The sequence below is a fragment of the Gouania willdenowi genome, unplaced genomic scaffold (genome assembly GCF_900634775.1).
Source record: "Gouania willdenowi unplaced genomic scaffold, fGouWil2.1 scaffold_4_arrow_ctg1, whole genome shotgun sequence".
NCBI lineage: Eukaryota > Metazoa > Chordata > Actinopteri > Blenniiformes > Gobiesocidae > Gouania > Gouania willdenowi.
In genome coordinates this window covers 1-26,127 of record NW_021145213.1, presented here as the reverse complement: position 1 = coordinate 26,127, position 26,127 = coordinate 1, and the positions used below count along the sequence as shown (strand labels likewise).

The 26,127-nt window shown below is 40.1% G+C and overlaps 1 pseudogene; it reads right to left on the bottom strand.

Moving 5' to 3' along the window:
- Window positions 1-1,213: 1,213 nt before the first annotated feature.
- LOC114460505 (polyubiquitin-C-like) lies at window positions 1,214-24,420 on the bottom strand (annotated as a pseudogene).
- Window positions 24,421-26,127: the final 1,707 nt, after the last annotated feature.

Below are 26,127 nucleotides of genomic sequence, written 5' to 3'. Positions count from 1 at the left end.
GAATGACAGATTTCTTTTTGTAAAATCCTTCCCATTGGTTACAAGTGTTTTATTGTATGACTGACTGGACAAACAGCATGTTTTATGTTGTGCTTGAAATAACCATAATAGTTTTTATATCACGTAGGGATAAAACAGATGCAATTTATAGGAACTGTGTAAAACAGATGAGCAACTTCTATCACAGCAAGGGCCACAAAAATTTTAACTGATAAGAAAACCAGTCACCATTTCAAATATTAAAATTAATCTGAGCAGTGACAGGAAATAAAACTTTTGTTTAGCATTATTTTTCTCTTTGGATTCATTTTGTAAATTTTATTATATTAGCACATTTCAGGTAATACTGTGTATCAGTAGTGGTCTTATTGGCCATTTTGTAAAATTGTTATTTGTTTGAGTAATGTCATGCATTTACATTGATGGCTACACTAGTTTATTATGTCTAGTATAGAATGTCCTTGAATTTTGATAACATGTTAATGCATTTGTGAGATTGCCTAAATGAGTCTATATAGTCACCTACACAATACCAGGAAAGCTGGTAAACTAATGATTGCCATTAAACTAAATTAAGATACCATACTAATTTACAGCTTTAAGTGAAGCCATCTTGTCACATATATTTTGCTTCAACTTCTCTGAAACTTTTTTGCAAATATTTACAAAAACTGTCAAGGGTAAGTTTTAATTATATATTTATATATATATAATTATATATTTGTCAGCAATTACTTTTTATTCCACCACAGTATTTTAAAAGCCAGTTACAGTAGCAAACCATAGAAACTCAGTGGAGATGAAAACTGTACAACCTGCTTACATCATAGATAACGACCATCCTCTTCTTCACCAGCATGCTGCTACTGTCACAGCCAGAAACTTTTTACCACTCAGGTTATTATGAAACCTGCTGTACTGTCTTCAAGGTTTAAACTGTCAGTAACTACTTTTGTTGCATTTCTGTAAATGCAAGAGTGTCTTTGTGATTAACAATCAATTGTGGACCATTACCCAGAAATTAGTCACTTTAAATTCAAAGATAAAGAAACCTACAAACCTTTTGATTACTTTTAACTTGACTCTTTAGCATAGCATCAAAAAAGTAGAAAGACTAGACCAACTCAAAAACTAAAACAAGAATGTAAGTTTTACCTTTTAATAACCACTTTGGTCACAAAACCAAAACTCACATTTTAACAAGGAATGATATTTAGTGTCCACCACGAAGACGGAGGACAAGGTAGAGGGTGGACTCCTTCTGGATGTTGTAGTCGGAAAAGGGTGCGGCCGTCTTCCAGCTGCTTTCCAGCAAAGACCAACCTCTGCTGGTCTGGGGGAATGCCCTCCTTGTCCTGGATCTTGGCCTTCACGTTCTCAATGGTGTCACTGGGCTCAACCTCAAGGGTGATGGTCTTGCCAGTGAGGGTCTTCACAAAGATCTGCATGCCACCACGGAGACGGAGGACAAGGTGGAGGGTGGACTCCTTCTGGATGTTGTAGTCGGAGAGGGTGCGACCGTCTTCCAGCTGCTTTCCAGCAAAGACCAACCTCTGCTGGTCTGGGGGAATGCCCTCCTTGTCCTGGATCTTGGCCTTCACGTTCTCAATGGTGTCACTGGGCTCAACCTCAAGGGTGATGGTCTTGCCAGTGAGGGTCTTCACAAAAATCTGCATGCCACCACGGATACGGAGGACAAGGTGGAGGGTAGACTCCTTCTGGATGTTGTAGTCGGAGAGGGTGCGGCCATCTTCAAGCTGCTTTCCAGCAAAGATCAACCTCTGCTGGTCTGGGGGAATGCCCTCCTTGTCCTGGATCTTGGCCTTCACATTCTCAATGGTGTCACTGGGCTCAACCTCAAGGGTGATGGTCTTGCCAGTGAGGGTCTTCACAAAGATCTGCATGCCACCACGGAGACGGAGGACAAGGTGGAGGGTAGTCTCCTTCTGGATGTTGTAGTCGGAGAGGGTGCGGCCGTCTTCCAGCTGCGTTCCAGCAAAGATCAACCTCTGCTGGTCTGGGGGAATGCCCTCCTTGTCCTGGATCTTGGCCTTCACGTTCTCAATGGTGTCACTGGGCTCAACCTCAAGGGTGATGGTCTTGCCAGTGAGGGTCTTCACAAAGATCTGCATGCCACCACGGAGACGGAGGACAAGGTGGAGGGTGGACTCCTTCTGGATGTTGTAGTCGGAGAGGGTGCAGCCGTCTTCCAGCTGCTTTCCAGCAAAGACCAACCTCTGCTGGTCTGGGGGAATGCCCTCCTTGTCCTGGATCTTGGCCTTCACGTTCTCAATGGTGTCACTGGGCTCAACCTCAAGGGTGATGGTCTTGCCAGTGAGGGTCTTCACAAAGATCTGCATTGTTACACCTAGAATAAGACACAATATTATAAAATATAATCCAATACTTAATGTCTGTAAAATATATATTTATTAAGGACACACCAAAAGTATTTTGACTGCAATACACTTCTCATCTACATTTTGGATAACTACCTAATTTATTTTTAATTATATTACAGAAGACAATTGTAACCCACGTCATAAAGAAATGTATTATATTTATATTATTTAATTATATTATATTTAGCAGAAGTAAATTTATTATAACATCTACTCCAGTTATTTATATACAATATTATTTCACCGCACTAATAGACTGCACTGACGTCACTCATCCACACGCACACACGCCAGCCAATCACAGACCAGTATCCTCGTATAAACAGGAAGCATGAGATACGGGAGGAGAAGGCTTGAATACGGGAAACGATCAAGCAGCAGCTGAACCCGCAGCAATTGAACGGTAGCACGCGCACCCGGTGCTCAGCAGACAGCACTTTACTAACTGTGCAGACCAGCGGTTGTGCCTTGCACCTGACAAAAGGAGCGATCGGTAGCAGAACGGAGGACTTTGTATAGGCGACTCAGACTGCATCGGTGAGTGCTTACGGAGACGTAATCGCTACAGCGTCGTCGTGACAAACTTTTCCTCCTCTTCTGCTTCTGATTTATATATAGTTTGAAGTATGAAACATTTTAATATGAATGTATTTTATTGCAAGTTAATGATAAGCGCTGCATTGATTGCTCATAATTTACATTTAAATGTTTCTTAAATTATATGGTGTACCTTAATGATTGATGCACCTATGGACTTTGACTGTGCACAGAGGCGAAAGAAACCCTTTTATTAAATGTGGCTTATTTTGTATAGGCCAGGTTTTTTAAACCCCCCCATGGAACTAAAGATGGTGAGCTACCCACGGAGATGACGTAGTGGACGGTGAACTGCAGGTCTACCAGAGCGGTAGGACCACCGCACCGATCCTCTTACCAGGAACGCACAAACTTCAATCCTACCAGGGTGGTAGGATCAACTTTATTTAATTAGGTTCTCTTCCAGTGGACCAACCCAACGAACTTCAATCCTACCAGGGTGGTAGGACCAACTTCATTTTTCGTTTGAGTGGAACTATTTTTTTTTTTCCCCAGGCTGTGACGCCTTATGAACTGAGCTAAATCCCAGCGGGTGAACTCTAGTCTGTTTTGAGACCACTTTTGTTTATTATTATTTTCTGTAATATAATAAATCCATGGTACTTATTTTCTATAAACAACAAATTGTCTGTCTATTCTCTGCACATCTTAGTAATCATTCCCAACTCACACTTGAACCTAGAAACTAATCTCAGAGAAAAAAATTATTAACCAACAGTAAATGTACAATTGGCTACACAAAGCTGTGTTAGGGTTTGACAGTAATGCAACTAATGTGATGAAACACCAAAATATCCATTAGTACTGCTTTCAGTAGATTAATAATTGAAGCATTAAGCCTGATCAGATATAATTAGGGGAAATCAACCATAAATTCATGCAACTCATTATCAGATATAAAACATTGAAGATTCAGCAGCAGTTTAGATTGAACACTATGTTATTTTTTCTTTTTAGAATAGAGTGACCCAGATGCACAAATATATTCTAGGGATGTCCCGATACATCAGCATGAATCATCCATGCTTTCATGACTCATGTTGTAGTGTGGAATGTAAGAAAAGGTTTGATCAAGTGATGTTACTCAAATATAGAATAGTAAGCAACAGTAGGTATGCAAAAATTGACCAATTTATTATTACCAATTGTTACATGCATTTTAACCTTACACATAATGTCTACAGTACTCCACAATTAAACAAATATATATTGGAGATTTTAGATGTCCAATAAAAATCAGATATATCATGATCAGATCAGGACACCTTAATAAATATGACATAAAATCAGCCCATGAATGTGTAGCTATTTTAAAATCGTCTTTTTTTAAAGATTTAAATGTTCATACTGAAGCAGATTCTAGTGTTAATATATTTAATGTTTGTAAGGCATTTGTTTACAGTAAGTCGGGATTTGTTTTATGTATTCATCTTAACTGTGATAATTACCAGAAATGATCAGAATACGTTCTGCTAGATTCACGGCTATTGTTTTTACAATAAAAAGAACATTCAAGGTGTATGCTTTAAGTTATATATAAATCGGGATCGGCAGTCAGGCTTTTTAAAGATCGACCAGATCATTGGGATCCGTGCACCTTTATTCACTAAAAAGATTTTAAGTTTCATTTATTAAGTGACGTTTCATTTCGTTTAAGCAAAGTGTTTCAAAATAAGTTGAAACGTAAAAGAAAAAGTAGTTCCCAGCCCTTCTCATTCTCTGCACGTAACTGGGCAACTAAGTCCCTCAACTCCTGCATCTCTCCCTCCATGCCAAAACGGTAATACGAGAAACGCAGGAAACGAAAAACTGAACGTCTGCTTACCAAACGCCAAAAACCACCTACGCGTCCACGGGAGGCCTGCTGCTGCTTTGCTTGTGCCTAAAATGACAGTAAAAGTTAAACTGATACACACAAAAAGTAACACTGGGACACACGTCTTTGCTCTCAAAAACCAGTCCTGTTGACCAATGCCAAGTGTGGCAAAATGGAAAGATTATGAGTAATGACAACGCCACCTTGGGAGTTTCACCCAAGGAAATGAAAATATTTAAAAGAACATAGAGTACTTAATTATTTGCAGACAAAATAATAAATGTATAACCCAAGGCACTCAGGCCCGTTGATTAAAGGAGCTTCAGACGTGTTCCCAGTTGAACATGTTTATTACAAATATGCATTTTAAAAACAGTCTTTAAAAAACAAAAGTAAATTAACAACAATGACCAGTGCTGAGGCTTACCAGCGTGGAAACAATGGTCCAAAGTGGGGGATTCCAAGAAAATACACCCCTAAAAGGTGGCAACCCTCCACCAGGACCACCACTATTGGCTCTCAGCAACTGAAATAACAAACCAGAGGTTAAACAAGTATTTTACAAAAGAGAAATAACAGCTTGATATCAACAATAAAAGAGTACACTAAATGGATTAATGTAGGCAGAAATAAAATACAAAATATAAACTGAGTAAATAGACAATAAACAGATCAAATTTTATTAAACTTAAATATTATATAAAGATACCTGTGATATCAGTTCAAACCGGTAGCCACAGGTGTGGCGTGGGGTGCTGGTCAGAGTTAGGTACATGTCGGAACAAGTCACGGGGAAGTCCAGTCCCCCAGCTCGGGGACACAAAGAGATGCGCTCCAGCGCAAGAGAGAGCGAGGAGGGCGCACACAGCCACAGCTTTCAGGGGATGTCACAAGCACTGAAGGAGAGCGCGCACCAATGGAGCAGGAAGCAAGGAGAGGCGTACACAGCGGTAACCCAGAGTTTTCAAAAGCTGTCACACATGGAAGGCAAGTGCACATCAGCACCACGGAGAGCGAGCGCGGGCACCAATGCAGCAAAAAACCCAAAGCTGCTCTGGTGGTTAGAGAGCGATTCACAACGGGAAACCGGGAAGTGGGCGGGTCCCCAAGCTGACAGTGCAATGAGGAAATGACACCCAGCGTTCCCCTTTTATACTGCCCGCCCAACAAGGAGACCAATCAGAGGGGATTTTGTCTGCAGACACCCTAGTGCTGCTACATAAACAATCAGTACATGCTAATACAATACTGAAAATAATGTTGTGTTATCCTGGGTCACGAGGGAAACTATTGTTCCAAATGCTCTTTTTGGAGTGTTGCCCAATACACTTTGTTTTCTCTCAAACAAAAAGGACCTCTGGCAGCATTCTTAACCCTTCTGGCCAGGAGGCTGATTCTGATTAAATGGAAATCTCAGCCCCACCTACACGTGTGGATTAAAGAGGTGCTTCGTTTCCTCAAATTGGAAAAAATTAGGATCTGAGAGGTCAAAAACTTGAAACCCCTTTTTGTCATATGTCAAAAGCACGAACTGAAATCTTGAACTGGAATAAGTAACTAGTCTGAAAAACCCTGTGATATTTTTCTTTATGTAATATTGTCAACCTTGTTTCTTTCTTTTTCTCTTAATGAGACACATGCAAGGGGAGGGATATGGGTGGGGGTTTAATTGTTTGTATATGTGTTTCTCTTGTTTTTTTTTTAATTGTTTTTTTAAAAAGAATATATTTTCTGTATGGATGTTTCTGAATGGAAATACTGTTAATATGTAAAAGCAATAAAGAAAGTTTAAAACAAAAAAGAAGAGCATGAAAAGCAGTTAGATGGATTTCTGAGTGTATCCTAAACCAGACCCTCCCCTAAACAAGCCATCCTACAAAAGTCACTCACTCGTGCAGTCCCAGGAGAAAAAGTGGCACATATTGTGCAGCTGTTTGTTAATAAATGTGACTATGTGGCTTACGGCAATTTTCTTTCTGGTTAGACTTAATTTGAAATTAAATTATGAAGATTTAATATTGTATTTTGCCATTTTGTGAAAAAAATTAAGATATTGAGTTTTGGTCAATATCGCCCAGCCCTATAAGCTGCTAAAACAATAATTTTTCATTAGATAAAAATCGAAGTGTAGGCCTAATAAATAATTTATTCAAATATGATTCATTCCAAAAAGAAAGGAAAAAGGTTGAATTTGCTGCTTTAAAGTTTGTTTTGATATCCATGTAAACACCTATTGATATTTTTGAAAAGGTTTCATGCATTGCCTTGTGGGATGTGGAGTCCCGGAGACTGATGCGTTGAAGTGGTTTTACTCATTTATTGTTACCTTATTCAATTAGTGAACATTTTTGTACCCATTTTTAGATATTTTGTAACAATCCATTGAGGGCTCGAAAAAATTTTTGACAACAAAAAAGTTTAAGAGGTCACTGCCAAGGGGGGCGCTCGTGAGCAGCGACATGTGAGGACGTGTAGCATTGTTGCCCTGCAGGGTTTCACCAATTTTTTATAAATATATGTTACTATCTGACATTTAAGCGCTACCTGCCGTCATCTGAAACCCTACTGCAAATACCAGTGCCGTGTGAAATATCATTTTCGCAATGTCTGGATCTAAAAGCTCCAAAAAGGCGGAACTCGCTAAAGCAGCCGAGGCTGCTGCTACATCACCGGATACGGCTAAGCTAATGGCTGCGATAGCTAACTTGGAAAAAACTGTTGTGGAAAAGATTAGTATGTTGGAGGCAAAAGTAGAATCCAAGTCGCAAACGCTCTACGAGACCATTGACTCCCTCCGCAGTCATTTCAAAGAGCAACTGTATGGTGTCCGGACGGAATTATGTGCAAAAATAGACCCGCTAGCCACTAGCTTCTCCGACCACCAGGCCCGGCTAACTAGCTTGGAAGAAGCTACAAACACATACTCCGATAGAGTGGTGGTTTTGGAGGAAGAGGTTCACAGTTTGAAAGAGACTGTATCAGCCCTTGTGAATAAAACTGAGGACCTGGAGGGAAGACAATGCCGCTGCAACATACGAATACTTGGGGTAAGAGAACAGTTTGAGGCCGGGACACGACCTGTTGCTTGTGTGGCTAAGCTACTTCAGGAACTTTTGAGCTTGGATGCGGCCCCCACACTGGACGCGGCGCATCGCAGTCTACAACCAGCCCCGGTGAGAGGACAGAGACCCAGGCCGCTCATTGTTAAGTTTCATTACAATCAAGAAAAACTGGAGGTTCTACGCAAAGCGGCGAGGAACGGGCCCCTGCTCTACAATAATGACAAGATCCTCATCTTTCCGGACCTCCCGCCTACAGTAGTGAGGAGGAGAGGGGCGTTCAAGGATGTGAAGGAGTTGCTCCGCGGCTGTCAAGACGTTAGATATGGTATGCTGTATCCCGCAAAACTGAGGATCTCCTCGCCTTTGGGGGAAAAGTTCTTTACCGATCCAGTGGCTGCTAAGGACTACACCATGAAGCATTTGATGCAGAATGGCAGACAGGATGAGGGCTGAATATAATATAATGATGGGGAACTCATTGGTTCATAATGTGATTGTTAATATAATTGTTCTCTCTTAACCCGCATATTGTAGAGTAGTAAGTTGGATGGCAGTGTTTGATGTCATACCGTATTTTGTCAGTTAAGTATTTTTAGAAACCTTTTGTTCCCTGCTGAGGGGAATGTTAGTATTAGAACGAGTTACATGTTACATTTAGGCTCTTTGGGGGGTGGGCTGAGGCTGTCTCCTCCTGCGTGGAGGAGACAGCCTGTGGGGGTTGGATTTCTTACATTGTGTGTGTGTTTTTTATTTATTTATTTATATTTTTATTTTTTTTATTTTATTTTTTTTTTACTCCTTCTTTCTTTGTTTACTTGGCTGCACTCACTTGCTCCATACAGATGTTGCTCCACACCCACCATGACTGCCCATACTCAGTGTGAACATGGCCACCTCCTCTAATCCATTGCAAACAGGTGGGCCCTGTTCTACAACATTTATTACATGGAATGTGAAGGGACTTAATAATCTGGTCAAACGTAAAAGGATTTTTGCTCATCTTCAGACCTTTGAACCGGACATTGTCTTTTTACAGGAGACACACCTGCGCCCCACACAGGGTAATAAACTGTCGTGTAACTGGTTTATACAAGTGTACCATTCGGGCTTTGATTCCAAGGCCAGAGGGGTCGCTATACTTATTAAGAGGAATCTCCCTTTTGTTTGTTCAAATGTAACACATGATGTCAATGGCCGTTTTGTCATGATTACAGGTAAATTACACAATACCCCGGTCACATTATTAAATGTTTATGCCCCTAACTGGGATAATCCACAATTTTTTAAGAAAATCATTGGCCTATTGCCTGATTTCAATACTTCCTATTTGATAATGGGAGGGGATTTTAATCTTGTACTTGATACAAGTCTGGATAGATCGAAGGCGCGCAAATCTGCAGAGATTTCCAAGTCAGCCTCAGTTATCAATTCCTTTCTCCAAAATTACGGTATCTCTGACCCACTGCGTGCAACCGAGCCCGTCGCAAAATAGTATTCGTTCTTCTCCCCAGTACACCACTCGTACTCTAGGATTGATTATTTCCTATTGGATAATTTTCTTATTCCTAAAGTTGCCAAATGTAAATATCATACCATTGTTATTTCTGATCATGCACCGGTTCAACTAGATATTACATTTCCGAATTCTTGTGCCGTGCAGCGGGTCTGGAGATTTGATTCAACTTTATTGTCTGATGAAGAATTTTGTAAATACTTAACGTATCAAATAGATTTTTTTCTGGACCTTAATGATACCCCAGACATCTCAAAATCCATACTATGGGAATCTCTTAAGGCATACCTGCGCGGCCAAATTATCTCCTTTGCAGCCCAGAAAAATAAAAAACGTTTTAATCGACTTAGGGAACTGACTGAGCTTATAGCAAACCTGGACTCACAATATGCTAGTAATCCATCTCCGGATCTGTACAAACAAAAACTATTGCTGCAATCTGAATTTGAAACCCTTTCAATTAAACAGACTGAGAAACTTTTGCTCAGAACAAGACAAAAGCTATATGAACACGGAGAAAGAGCCAATAGACTTCTCTCGCATCAGCTGCGTCAGTCGGTCTCAGATAACTCAATACCTGAAATCAGAGTAGACTCTAGTCGAACAACAACTGACCCTAAAGAGATTAATACAGTTTTTAAGACATTTTACCAAAAACTCTACACCAGTCAGACTGCAGGTACTACAAACGATATTGATTTATTTCTAGGTAGATTAGATATTCCTACAATTGCGACAAATCAACAGGAGTCACTTGAGAGACCTATATGCATAGCTGAAATTTTAAAGGCGATTGGGTCTCTGCAGAGCGGCAAAGCGCCAGGTCCAGATGGGTTTTCGTGTGATTTTTTCAAGGCATTTGCAAATAAGTTGGCACCCCTACTTTGTGATATGTTTTTAGAAATACATACAAATAATAAGTTGCAGCAAACCTTGTCCCAAGCCACAATCTCTGTGTTACTAAAAAAAGATAAAGACCCTCAAAAATGTGAATCTTATCGGCCAATCAGTCTACTAAATGTGGACTATAAAATTCTTACAAAAATGTTTGCACTCCGCCTTGAAAGTATCGCTCCCACAATCATTCACGAAGATCAAACTGGCTTTGTTGCAAATCGACAGTCCTATTTTAACACTCGACGCTTATTCAATGTTTTGTATTCTGACCACTCCACAGATCAGCCTGAAGTGATTGTCTCTCTCGATGCCGAAAAGGCTTTTGACTGTGTGGAGTGGCCATATTTGTTATCGGTCATGAGCAAGTTTGGTTTTGGGCCAAAATTCATATCATGGATTAAGATTTTATATTCAGTGCCACTCTCCTCAGTTCGGACTAACAATATTGTTTCAGACTATTTCCCACTATATAGAGGTACCCGCCAGGGCTGCCCCTTGAGCCCCTTGCTTTTCGATATTGCAATCGAGCCTTTGGCTGTGGCACTGTGTTCGGATGAAGGTGTTGGGGGGATTAGTCGAGGAGGAGCTATTCACAAATTATCTCTTTATGCGGACGACTTGCTTTTGTACATATCGGACCCGGCGGAATCTATCCCGAGAATGTTGGAACTGCTTGCCTCGTATGGCCGCTTGTCAGGGTACAAGTTGAATCTGGGAAAAAGTACACTCTTTCCCATAAACCAGCTAGCTAAAGACCTGGATTATATAAATATTCCATTCAAAATTGAGGAAAAATCATTTACATATCTGGGGGTACAAATTTCCAATTCCTATAACAGTCTTTTTAAATATAACTTCACCCCGCTTCTTGATAGAACCAAAGCGGATCTGTTGCGCTGGTCAGCTTTACCCATCTCTCTTGCCGGGCGTATTAATACTGTTAAGATGGTCGTTTTGCCTAAATTCATGTATCTTTTTCAGATGCTGCCTTTATTTCTTCCCAAAACAATTTTTAAAAAAATTGATAGTATTGTGACTTCATTTATATGGAATCAGAAATGCCCAAGGATTCGGAAATCCAGATTACAGTGTTCTAGAGCTGAAGGTGGCCTTGCCCTACCAAATTTTATGTATTACTACTGGTCAGCTAATATTGTAAAACTTTCCACCTGGCTACGCACATTTAAAGAGGGTGGTGGCCCACTTTGGTCTGTAATGGAACTGGGTTCTAGTCCTCCAACCACACCGATAGCTCTAATGTGTTCCTCATTGCCATTAGAGGGGAAAATAAAATTCACGAATCCATTGGTTAAAAGCTCTCTCAGTATCTGGTTTCAATGTCGTCGCCACTTTTCCTTCAAACAGATCCTTATTTATACTCCTATTACTTCTAACCCTTCTTTTTTACCAGCCTTAAATGAGTCGGGTTTCAAAATTTGGCAAACAAAAGGGATTGTGTTTTTCAGGGACCTGTTTATTAATGGCTCATTTATGTCATTTGAAGACTTAGCAAAAAATTTTGATATTCCCAGATCTCACTTTTTCAGATATTTACAGGCCCGTAGCTTTGCATCAAAGCATTTCATCACGTATCCAAACAAATCACATGCTTGCCCCCTTGAAGACTGCTTGCAGTTACAATCTATTTCCAGAGGACAGATTTCCAAAATATACAATGTGTTGCATCACATAGACCCTACTTCTTTGGCTGAGGTGAAGATTTCTTGGGAACAGGACCTAAACGTGAAAATATCTGATGATACCTGGGATTTAAGTATCGGGCTCATACATTCAACGTCCATCTGCATACGACACTGTTTGATACAGTTTAAGGTTCTTCACCATTCTTATTTCACTAAGGCCAGGCTTGATAGAATATACGGTACCTCTGATGATGCGTGCCCAAGATGCAAACAGTCGCCCGCCACCATGAGCCATATGTTTTGGTCCTGTGTGGCACTGGGTGGGTTTTGGGGTTCTATATTTGATGCTTTCTCACATGTGTGTGGCAGAAAGATTGATCCCAATCCGATTACCGCAGTGTTTGGTGTTGTCCCAAGTGGACATGGATTGACTACGTACCAGACCAGTGCCATTGCCTTTTCATCACTCTTGGCCCGCAGACTCATTTTAACAAAGTGGAAGGACGTACAACCTCCTTCCTTTATTCAGTGGGGACGAGAGTTGATGATGTGTCTGCAAATGGAATATTTAAGGTCCAGCTTACGTGGGTCAATAAATAAATATCATAGGACAAGGTCGCCCTTCATTGCTTATGTTGAAGGTTTGCCTTTTACTTGAGTGGGATGTGTAAAGCAAAATTCAATCATTGAGGAGTTGGGTTGTGCAGCATATTGTATAGACACATGTTTTTTTTTTTTGTTTTTTTTTCTTCTTTTTGTTTTTGTTTTTTCTTTTGGTTTTTGTTTTTGTGTGTGTGTAATCTATTTTTATGGGTATATTTTCGCAAGCTTAGGGCTCATGTGCCGCTGGTTGGCATTGTGGTGTAAATCTCTGTAAAATAAGTTTGAACAAGCCCTGATTCTTTAAATGTTTGTTTGTATAAAAATGAAAAATCTTTAAATAAAGTGTTCAAAAAAAAAGAAATCACTGCCAAGTGATTTATACAGACTATACTTGCTTACAGACTGAAGTGATGAAATTGGATGAAAAAGAAATAAGGTTGACGTCAATCTATTTTAATTGAAAAATCAATATTAAGATTTTTTACCACTACTTACAATATATTTACCATGTGTTTGACAACCGACTAATGGCAGTACTAAGAGGGCAAGGATTGTCTAGTATGAAAATAACAAGATGCAGAATAATAAACCATAAACTTACTGTCAATTTGCTTGATTTATGGGCTTAGGATCCAATTTGATTTGAACTTTTAAATGGCACTGTGTCAGACAATGGAAATATACACATCTTGATTGTTCTATGTGAAACATTAGCTGTTACATTGTAACCTTAGCATGAGCTGAAGATCAACTCTGTAAAAGATGTATCTAGAAAACATATCGCCATCTCTTTGGCCAGTAGACAACAGCCAATTGTGTCCCAACAAAAAACCTGTTACACTTACACTTACTCACTTTCTATTTAGAGCATTAGATTTAAAATTAAAGACTGCTGATTACTCTGAAGCTCTGGAAATTGACAATATTGGTATGCCAGCGCCATCCTCTGGGATCCGGTAGCTTTGCATATATAAAGAGGAATCAATTTGTTATTCCAAAAACAATGTTCAGCAAATCTCCACTTTCGAAGAATCAAATTTGTAATGTTCACCTATCAAGTTCAACTGATTTAATGGTGTGTATACAAGAATGCAATATACGTATGCTCGTAAAAGTTTGAATTTGATCTTGAACACTTAAGTTCACATTCTTGGTTTTAAGATTTTTTTTCCTATGCTAAAAAAATGAAACAACTTGCTTAATTTTCTCAGCTTTTATTGGGATACTTTAAAAAAAAAAAAAAAGCTAATTAAACTGTAATCGACAATCTCGACAAGACTTGAGAAGGATGACAGCATAGATGGTGGACTCCGTCTGGATGTTGTAGTCAGAAAGGGTGCGGCCGTCTTCCAACTGCTTTCCAGCAAAGACCAACCTCTGCTGGTCTGGGGGAATGACCTCCTTGTCCTGGATCTTGGCCTTGATCTTGGCCTTCACTTTCTCAATGGTGTCACTGGGCTCAACCTCAAGGGTGATGGTCTTGCCAGTGAGGGTCTTCATAAAGATCTGCATTCCACCACGGAGACGGAGGACAAGGTGGAGGGTGGACTCCTTCTGGATATTGTAGTCGGAGAGGGTGCGACCGTCTTCCAGCTGCTTTCCAGCAAAGATCAACCTCTGCTGGTCTGGGGGAATGCCCTCCTTGTCCTGGATCTTGGCCTTCACGTTCTCAATAGTGTCACTGGGCTCAACCTCAAGGGTGATGGTCTTGCCAGTGAGGGTCTTCACAAAGATCTGCATGCCACCACGGAGACGGAGGACAAGGTGGAGGGTGGACACTTTCTGGATGTTGTAGTCGGAGAGGGTGCGGCCGTCTTCCAGCTGCTTTCCAGCAAAGATCAACCTCTGCTGGTCTGGGGAAATGCCCTCCTTGTCCTAGATCTTGGCCTTCACGTTCTCAATAGTGTCACTGGGCTCAACCTCAAGGGTGATGGTCTTGCCAGTGAGGGTCTTCACAAAGATCTGCATGCCACCACGGAGACGGAGGACAAGGTGGAGGGTGGACACTTTCTGGATGATGTAGTCGGAGAGGGTGCGGCCGTCTTCCAGCTGCTTTCCAGCAAAGATCAACCTCTGCTGGTCTGGGGGAATGCCCTCCTTGTCCTGGATCTTGGCCTTTACGTTCTCAATGGTGTCACTGGGCTCAACCTCAAGGGTGATGGTCTTGCCAGTGAGGGTCTTCACAAAAATCTGCATGCCACCACGGAGACGGAGGACAAGGTGGAGGGTGGACACTTTCTGGATGTTGTAGTCGGAGAGGGTGCGGCCGTCTTCCAGCTGCTTTCCAGCAAAGATCAACCTCTGCTGGTCTGGGGGAATGCCCTCCTTGTCCTGGATCTTGGCCTTCACGTTCTCAATAGTGTCACTGGGCTCAACCTCAAGGGTGATGGTCTTGCCAGTGAGGGTCTTCACAAAGATCTGCATGCCACCACGGAGACGGAGGACAAGGTGGAGGGTGGACACTTTCTGGATGTTGTAGTTGGAGAGGGTGCGGCCGTCTTCCAGCTGCTTTCCAGCAAAGATCAACCTCTGCTCGTCTGGGGGAATGCCCTCCTTGTCCTGGATCTTGGCCTTCACGTTCTCAATGGTGTCACTGGGCTCAACCTCAAGGGTGATGGTCTTGCCAGTGAGGGTCTTCACAAAGATCTGCATGCCACCACGGAGACGGAGGACAAGGTGGAGGGTGGACACTTTCTGGATGTTGTAGTCGGAGAGGGTGCGGCCGTCTTCCAGCTGCTTTCCAGCAAAGATCAACCTCTGCTGGTCTGGGGGAATGCCCTCCTTGTCCTGGATCTTGGCCTTTACGTTCTCAATGGTGTCACTGGGCTCAACCTCAAGGGTGATGGTCTTGCCAGTGAGGGTCTTCACAAAGATCTGCATGCCACCACGGAGACGGAGGACAAGGTGGAGGGTGGACACTTTCTGGATGTTGTAGTCGGAGAGGGTGCGGCCGTCTTCCAGCTGCTTTCCAGCAAAGATCAACCTCTGCTGGTCTGGGGGAATGCCCTCCTTGTCCTGGATCTTGGCCTTCACGTTCTCAATAGTGTCACTGGGCTCAACCTCAAGGGTGATGGTCTTGCCAGTGAGGGTCTTCACAAAGATCTGCATGCCACCACGGAGACGGAGGACAAGGTGGAGGGTGGACACTTTCTGGATGTTGTAGTCGGAGAGGGTGCGGCCGTCTTCCAGCTGCTTTCCAGCAAAGATCAACCTCTGCTGGTCTGGGGGAATGCCCTCCTTGTCCTGGATCTTGGCCTTCACGTTCTCAATGGTGTCACTGGGCTCAACCTCAAGGGTGATGGTCTTGCCAGTGAGGGTCTTCACAAAGATCTGCATGCCACCACGGAGACGGAGGACAAGGTGGAGGGTGGACACTTTCTGGATGTTGTAGTCGGAGAGGGTGCGGCCGTCTTCCAGCTGCTTTCCAGCAAAGATCAACCTCTGCTGGTCTGGGGGAATGCCCTCCTTGTCCTGGATCTTGGCCTTCACGTTCTCAATGGTGTCACTGGGCTCAACCTCAAGGGTGATGGTCTTGCCAGTGAGGGTCTTCACAAAGATCTGCATGCCACCACGGAGACGGAGGACAAGGTGGAGGGTGGACTCCTTCTGGATGTTGTAGTCGGAGAGGGTGCGGCCATCTTCCAGCTGCTTTCCAGCAAAGATCAACCTCTGCTGGTCTGGGGGAATGCCCTCCTTGTCCTGGATCTTGGCCTTCACTTTCTCAATGGTGTCACTGGGCTCCACCTCAAGGGTGATGGTCTTGCCAGTGAGGGTCTTAACAAAGATCTGCATGTTGGCACCTGTAGGGAAAATGGAAAAACAGAATTGTCTTATTAGTAAAAGATAATAATTATCAAGCACCTAAAATAGCTTTCCGTCACATGTAAACATCCATAGATTATATACAGACCAATGTGTTATGTCCAGTGCTGCCTCTCTAAAGGCAGAGCTGGATCTTTCCCACATGAACATGCTAGCAAGTTGCCGGTGATTCCAGGCCAAGCACCATTTTAAAACAAGGCCATTGTTTGCTTTTTTTCTTCCCAGTTACACCCAGAACACGAAACGAAACAGTGTGCTCCTTTACCACTGACAGTGTTTCAAAGCATTTTATCAAACAGAGTAGACAAAGCATATAACTGTAACGTAGTTCAAATACACACAGCCAAGCAGACACGGACAGCAAACTCCAAGAGGAAGATAGTTTAGGGTGCTTTCACACATGCCTCTTTGCTCCCCACCATGCTTCACTTTCTTGGATATTCCAGTCTTTTTGCAATATGTGAAAGGTCACTGAAACTCTGGTGCAGAGCAAACAAGCAAACTCCGGTCATCTGAAAAAATGTAGGTCTCGGTTCGGTTCAAGCGAAGCATGGTGCGGTCTTTAACTATGTGGAAAGCAACCAGGAGCAAACATAGGACTTTACATTGAAGCGCAATTGTAACGGAGCAACTCCATCAGCGACAGCGCAGCAGCAGCGGCTATGCTGCTGCATGCCTCCCGTCACGGTAACAGGCACGAGCACATTCACAACCCAGTGCTCCAGCAGCAACACACGCATATCCATTCATCCATCCATCCATTTTCAGTTGTCACTTTTCTGCGGGGATTGTTTTAGGATTTCCTTTGGAAAACATGGGAAGGGAAACCAAATATAGGACGTGAAGGCGCGACTGTCAGTAATGACAGGGCAGCGCCACATCGTCAAGGCATTGGAGGTTGAAGTATTCTTTTTTTTAATTCTGTCCAATCGGAGACCAACCGTTTCGCCTGCGTGACGTAGTTCAAAAAGTTTGGTGCGCTTGGCAAATAGAATGTGTGAAAGCGGACCGGAGCAAATTAAAATGCAAAAATGTTGCAGATTCACTGCCTGAATCGCACCGAGTCCACCGGACTATGTGTGTGAAAGCACCCTAAGACCGGAGAGGTGGGAGCGCTGTCTGAGCAGCCGTGCTCACACTGATATACTATAGGTTAGCTCTCAAGTCTCACTTATTGGGCCTAATGTGAGTCACTGATGTGCGCGGCTAAAGCGCATGCGTGTGTGTGAGTCACACACACAGACACAGACACACACACACACACTCAAACAACAACAAAATATTTGAAAATACATCAAACTAAATATTTATACAAAAAATATACAAAATGACAACAGAAATGCACAAAAATAACGATTCACTCAACTCCCGATACGATTCGATTCACGATACGATTCTTTCACGATTTATTTTACAAAATGGGACTGTAGACAAATTTTTTTTTTTGGGAAAAAAACTAGAAAATACGGTACTATTTTCCTTTTATTTTTCATTGTCAAAATAATTCCTTGATAAACTATTCAAAACAATGCAATTTAACTAAAAATAAATCTTGAATGAAATAAATAAAGGAATAATACAAATGAAAATGAAGCCTATTAATTTAAAATCTGGTTCTATAATAAACAATGCAAAACTGCATAATAGTTATTTTTCTTTTTAAAAGTGCAACTGAAAATGTATTTTGTGCCTTAACAATTGGACTTTAAAAAAAAAAAAAACCGTGATTGCAATGATTTACGTCATATTTGTTTGGACCAGCAGAGGGCGCTGGTAACACAGTGGTCGGTTGGCATGCAGATATCTTTCAGTGAAGAAGAGATGCTATGCTAGCAGACAGAGCTAGTAGAAAAACGTGACTTTTACAGATATTCAAGTAATATTACAGATATTCTTTCGGTGCTAAAGGGGTAATGAATCATTTATTAACATATTTAAGAGTAGAAGGCGGCCAGAAAGAAAGTATTAGCAGACTCCGCCCGCCGCCTACACTTGTGGATAGCGCCTTCTGCTGGTTAAAAAAGTACTGCGATTCAATTTTCAGAAAATCGATATCAACCGTGATACCTATGAATCGATTTTTAACTGCCTTACGATTAATTGTTACATCTCTAACACAAAGGCTGCAAAAACACACAAAATGACTCCAAAAAAGATATATTACAGAAAAATACACTAAATGACAACAAAAATATGAAAATGACTCAAAATACACAAAACTGAAAATCTATACAAAAAAATACACAAAATAACAGAAATGCACAAAAACACAACAGAACGATACAAAAATACACACAATGACGCCAAAAAAACATACATTACAGAAAAATACACCAAACAAAAAAATATGTAAAAATGAGTAAAAAAAACCAACAACACATTTATCATGCGCATCTCCCATAGAATTGAACCAGGAATATTGCACACGCTATTTTACTCTGCACCTGCAAATATACCCCTTTATAACACGACAGAGTATGTACACCTCTTAGTGCATCCAACCTTCAAACACATACTCATTTGGCCATAATTGATAACTCTACTTAGGCCCCCACTATATGAATACATACTTCCGACCGGACACTGTACTAGTCGATCTATAAAGCAAGGAAACTCTGTGTGTGTGTTCCTCAAATATCTGCAAATCCAGCTCAGATTGACCTGAGATTGTCAACATGGCTGCTGCTTGGTTCAAAGGTGCGCAACGTCAGATTTGTTTGGACTGTGATCAGGGTGTGCGATCTGACGACATTAGATCGTTAAGGATTAAAACATGACAACAATCTCCCAAATCACGGAGATCGTAGAATCATCTGTAGTTCCCATTTTAACCCTGTCTGTGGTCCATACACAGCACATCCAAAGGTTTTTTCTCAGCCAAATCACACCATTTGCTAGTCAGCATGTCGGCATTACAGACACGTAGAATTATTAAAAGGCTTAAACAGCGCAGAAAAACGCTACGCTCCCCCTCCCTCCCTGTGCACGGACACAGAATTAGCTGAGCTGCTTCCTGTTAGCGACTATCTGTCAGAGGCTCAGTGCAGATATTTGCAACTCAGAGCTGCCCTGAAAGAAGCAAAACTACAGAATTTAATCACACATTTCAGCTTTAATGAAGGAAAAATTCAAGTGACACAAAATGTGGATATTGTGCTGCTAGTGATTAATAAAAGGGTCTGTGTGGCATTTTTATCCACTGACTTTGACCCATTATTGTTTTTCTTGTAAAACCATTGAAAAACAATAATAATAATAAATTGAGTTTATATCGTCTATAACCATTTTGAGGAAAGCTCTAGAGATATGAGTATTGGTCCATATCACCCAGGCCTAAAGTAACCAAAGCAGTAATGTTTCATCTTGTAAAGGATATGATTGTCCAAACTGTGTGAAATGAGGGGTTCAAAACACTGCTTAAAGTAGAATTTTGACCTCAAAAGCAAATGGAAATTACTAGACTGATCTGAGGGGTATTCCATAAAGCGGGTTATGTTCAAACTCTGAGTATGTTCAGGCTCAAATGAGGGAAACTCTGAGTATCCCATTCCAAAAAGCGAGGTATGTTCTTCTCTGAGTATGTTACCTGGGCAACATTGTCCTTGAACTAAACCTGGTCGCTGGCAGGTTTTATCAAAGAAACCCTGGCTTTCTACCTGGCTCCGCCCACCTGAACACCGTTTCTTAACACTTTAATAAACTTTAACACTTTTCTCTGAAACACATTAGTAACATCACACACCACAGACGTGATCACATCATTACTAATGTTGTGTTGCTTTACGTCTTTTTTTTTTTTTTTGTGATAACGGTGGTTTTCTTTCTAACATTGTAGATGTAGATCATTAAGTGAAAGTCACTGAGAGGTTGATCTACATTAAAACATCTACTGACATCTGTAGTAAAGTTCTCTGGATAAAAACCTGTGGATAATATAAAGGAGGAGATGATAATTTAAATAAAACAACTTTTAAGGCTCGATTGTTGTTTTATATTGTTATACAGTTAAGTCTGTAGATCACACATCTTTGAAGGTATGATGGCGCAGTGAAGTGTGACACTGCTCTTGCAAGCAATGGGTCGTGGGTTCGCTTCCAGCTTTAGTGTTTTTTTAGGACGTTGAGATGACTCTGGCGACAATATTACATTAAGAATCAATATAAATGATGTAATATGAAGCAGCAGCCACTGTCTTTATATCCAGTGTAACGGGAGGGCTCTTTATGCAGCCATCCTATGCTGCTGACACGTCTCCTCAGACACATTTTATTCATATTATTCACCGCTCGTCACGTCACTAAAGCAAAAAAGTGATGAAGTGACCAAAAAGTGTGACTAATTATGGGTGATTTAAGCCACTATAGTCACTGAAGACTGAACGCACCTTTAGAACAGGCTCATATTCATCAAACAATGGCTTATTTCACCCATCAGGGTGAATAAATCACTATCTTCCGTTTGGTTGTCATGGCAGTTTGAGTATTCTTTGATCCATTGATGATGGCTTTTTATCGCGCGTGCACGTCAGTAACCCAAGGTTTACATACTCAGGGTTGATTAACCCACTTCATACCAGCTGTAATGGAATCCGATACCCAGAGTTTCCCATCGTGGGGTATGTTGACCCAGAGTTTATGGATAGACTCAGAGTTTGTTAACCCACCTTTATGGAATACCCCTCTGCTGCCTTGTTATGTAGCAAGTGTTGCTAATGCTAATCCTTAAACAAAGTAAAAAGACTACGTGAGACTAAAATAAATTGCTTACATACATCTAAAAAAATTATTTGAAAATTACTTTGTCTTAAATTATCTTTTATAACTTTTTTAAGGAATAATAATAATAATAATAATAATAATAATAATAATAATAATAATAAATAAATAAATAAATAAATAAAAACCAATGGGGTTTATTACCTGTTCTAAATAAGCCACATCCTTGGCAAACTGAGTAGAGGCCATCTATGAAAAAGCCACTTAACCTCCCACTTTTCTATAGCAACACATAATTCCTACGGGCACTGCACTAGTTTCTTTAAAAAATGTAATACTTACAATTGTCTGCGGCTGTGAAGTCCTGCTGATATTCCTTCCTCACCGATAACTAGTGATGTGACGAAGTGTGTCTGTCGAAAAATCCAGGCGGTGATAAGTTATGCTTTCATCAATGACGTATGCCGTGACGTAAAAAAAAACTCGCCGGCTGATTGTAATGGAGCCGGCAAAAAAGAAGAGTATTTTCCCAGTGTGGGAACGTTTTTTATCTCATTTCACCCAACGAGGTAGTTACATAATGTCTGCAGATTTTTTTTCATAATTAATACAGATTTTGCAATGCAATTTAGCTTTTGTTATCTTGAATGAATTTCACAATTAATAGAATTAGTATTGTGTTCATTTGTATATAGGTAGCTTATATTATGATTATAACTTGTATATGAATAATAAATATTCAGACTTCTATAATTTACTAAACAGCATGCCATATTTAACAGGTGTTAATTTAAAGCCCTGTAGGGCTTTATTTATATATATATATATATATATATATATATATGTATAAATTGATTAAAATTGATATTTTGAAAAGGTTTCATGCATTGCCTTGTGGGATGTGGAGTCCCGGAGACTGATGCGTTGAAGTGGTTTTACTCATTATTGTTACCTTATTCAATTAGTGAACATTTTGTACCCATTTTTAGATATTTTGTAACAATCCCATCCAAAAAGTTTAAGAAATCACTGCCAAGTGATTTATACAGACTATACTTGCTTACAGACTGAAGTGATGAAATTGGATGAAAAAGAAATAAGGTTGACGTCAATCTATTTTAATTGAAAAATCAATATTAAGATTTTTTACCACTACTTACAATATATTTACCATGTGTTTGACAACCGACTAATGGCAGTACTAAGAGGGCAAGGATTGTCTAGTATGAAAATAACAAGATGCAGAATAATAAACCATAAACTTACTGTCAATTTGCTTGATTTATGGGCTTAGGATCCAATTTGATTTGAACTTTTAAATGGCACTGTGTCAGACGATGGAAATATACACATCTTGATTGTTCTATGTGAAACATTAGCTGTTACATTGTAACCTTAGCATGAGCTGAAGATCAACTCTGTAAAAGATGTATCTAGAAAACATATCGCCATCTCTTTGGCCAGTAGACAACAGCCAATTGTGTCCCAACAGAAAACCTGTTACACTTACACTTACTCACTTTCTATTTAGAGCATTAGATTTAAAATTAAAGACTGCTGATTACTCTGAAGCTCTGGAAATTGACAATATTGGTATGCCAGCGCCATCCTCTGGGATCCGGTAGCTTTGCATATATAAAGAGGAATCAATTTGTTATTCCAAAAACAATGTTCAGCAAATCTCCACTTTCGAAGAATCAAATTTGTAATGTTCACCTATCAAGTTCAACTGATTTAATGGTGTGTATACAAGAATGCAATATACGTATGCTCGTAAAAGTTTGAATTTGATCTTGAACACTTAAGTTCACATTCTTGGTTTTAAGATTTTTTTTTCCTATGCTAAAAAAATTAAACAACTTGCTTAATTTTCTCAGCTTTTATTGGGATACTTTAAAAAAAAAAAAGCTAATTAAACTGTAATCGACAATCTCGACAACACAAGAGACGGAGGACAACATGGAGGGTGTTCTCCTCCTGGATGTTGTAGTCGGAGAGGGTGCGGCCATCTTCCAGCTGCTTTCCAGAAAAGATCAGCCTCTGCTGGTCTGGGGGAATGCCCTCCCTGTCCCGGATTATGTCCTTCACTTTCTTAATGGTGTCACTGGGTTCCACCTTCAGGTTGATGGTCTTGCCCTTTAATGTCTTGAGAAAGATCTGCATGCCACCACGGAGACGAAGAACAAGGTGGAGGGTGGAGACCTTCTGGATGTTGTAGTCGGAGAGATTGCGGCCATCTTCCAGCTGCTTTCCAGCAAAGATCAACCTCTGGTGTTCTGGGGGAATGCCCTCCTTGTCCTGGATCTTGGCCTTCACTTTCTCAATGGTGTCACTGGGCTCCACCTCCAGAATGATGGTCTTGCCAGTGAGGGTCTTAACAAAGATCTGCATGTTGGCACCTGTAGGGAAAATGGAAAAACAGAATTGTCTTATTCATATTATTCACCGCTCGTCACGTCACTAAAGCAATAAAGTGATGAAGTGACCAAAAAGTGTGACTAATTATGGGTGATTTAAGCCACTATAGTCACTGAAGACTGAACGCACCTTTAGAACAGGCTCATATTCATCAAACAACGGCTTATTTCACCCATCAGGGTGAATAAATCACTATCTTCCGTTTGGTTGTCATGGCAGTTTGAGTATTCTTTGATCCATTGATGATGGCTTTTTATTGCGCGTGCACGTCAGTAACCCAAGGTTTACATACTCAGGGTTGATTAACCCACTTCATACCAGCTGTAATGGAATCCGATACCCAGAGTTTCCCATCGTGGGGTATGTTGACCCAGAGTTTATGGATAGACTCAGAGTTTGTTAACCCGCCTTTATGGAATACCCCTCTGCTGCCTTGTTATGTAGCAAGTGTTGCTAATGCTAATCCTTAAACAAAGTAAAAAGACTATGTGAGGCTAAAGTAACTTGTCAGCCTTTTTGTTTGATAAATTGCTTACATACGTCTAAAAAAAATATTTGAAAATGACCTTGTCTTAAATAATCTTTTATAACTTTTTTAAGGAATAATAATAATAATAATAATAATAATAATGATAAATAAATAAATAAATAAATAAATAAATAAATAAATAAAAACCAATGGGGTTTATTACCTGTTCTAAATAAGCCATATCCTTGGCAAACTGAGTAGAGGCCATCTATGAAAAAGCCACTTAACCTCCCACTTTTCTATAGCAACACATAATTCCTACGGGCACTGCACTAGTTTCTTTAAAAAATGTAATACTTACAATTGTCTGCGGCTGTGAAGTCCTGCTGATATTCCTTCCTCACCGATAACTAGTGATGTGACGAAGTGTGTCTGTCGAAAAATCCAGGCGGTGATAAGTTATGCTTTCATCAATGACGTATGCCGTGACGTAAAAAAAAACTCGCCGGCTGGCCACGCCCTCCAACTGGTTCATGAGTTGGAGCGCGACTCAAAATAAATAAACTCTCATTTGAGAGATTGTAATGGAGCCGGCAAAAAAGAAGAGTATTTTCCCAGTGTGGGAACGTTTTTTTTTAATCTCATTTCACCCAACGAGGTAGTTACATAATGTCTGCAGATTTTTTTTCATAATTAATACAGATTTTGCAATGCAATTTAGCTTTTGTTATCTTGAATGAATTTCACAATTAATAGAATTAGTATTGTGTTCATTTGTATATAGGTAGCTTATATTATGATTATAACTTGTATATGAATAATAAATATTCAGACTTCTATAATTTACTAAACAGCTTGCCATATTTAACAGGTGTTAATTTAAAGCCCTGTAGGGCTTTATTTATATATATATATATATATATATATATATATATATATATATATATATATATATATATATATATATATATATAAATTGATTAAAATTGATATTTTTGAAAAGGTTTCATGCATTGCCTTGTGGGATGTGGAGTCCCGGAGACTGATGCGTTGAAGTGGTTTTACTCATTTATTGTTACCTTATTCAATTAGTGAACATTTTTGTACCCATTTTTAGATATTTTGTAACAATCCATCCAAAAAAGTTTAAGAAATCACTGCCAAGTGATTTATACAGACTATACTTGCTTACAGACTGAAGTGATGAAATTGGATGAAAAAGAAATAAGGTTGACGTCAATCTATTTTAATTGAAAAATCAATATTTAGATTTTTTACCACTACTTACAATATATTTACCATGTGTTTGACAACCGACTAATGGCAGTACTAAGAGGGCAAGGATTGTCTAGTATGAAAATAACAAGATGCAGAATAATAAACCATAAACTTACTGTCAATTTGCTTGATTTATGGGCTTAGGATCCAATTTGATTTGAACTTTTAAATGGCACTGTGTCAGACGATGGAAATATACACATCTTGATTGTTCTATGTGAAACATTAGCTGTTACATTGTAACCTTAGCATGAGCTGAAAATCAACTCTTTAAAAGATGTATCTAGAAAACATATCGCCATCTCTTTGGCCAGTAGACAACAGCCAATTGTGTCCCAACAGAAAACCTGTTACACTTACACTTACTCACTTTCTATTTAGAGCATTAGATTTAAAATTAAAGACTGCTGATTACTCTGAAGCTCTGGAAATTGACAATATTGGTATGCCAGCGCCATCCTCTGGGATCCGGTAGCTTTGCATATATAAAGAGGAATCAATTTGTTATTCCAAAAACAATGTTCAGCAAATCTCCACTTTCGAAGAATCAAATTTGTAATGTTCACCTATCAAGTTCACTGATTTAATGGTGTGTATACAAGAATGCAATATACGTATGCTCGTAAAAGTTTGAATTTGATCTTGAACACTTAAGTTCACATTCTTGGTTTTAAGATTTTTTTTTCCTATGCTAAAAAAATGAAACAACTTGCTTAATTTTCTCAGCTTTTATTGGGATACTTTAAAAAAAAAAAAGCTAATTAACTGTAATCGACAATCTCGACAACACATGAGACGGAGGACAACATGGAGGGTGGACTCCTTCTGGATGTTGTAGTCGGAGAGGGTGCGGCCATCTTCCAGCTGCCTTCCAGAAAAGATCAGCCTCTGC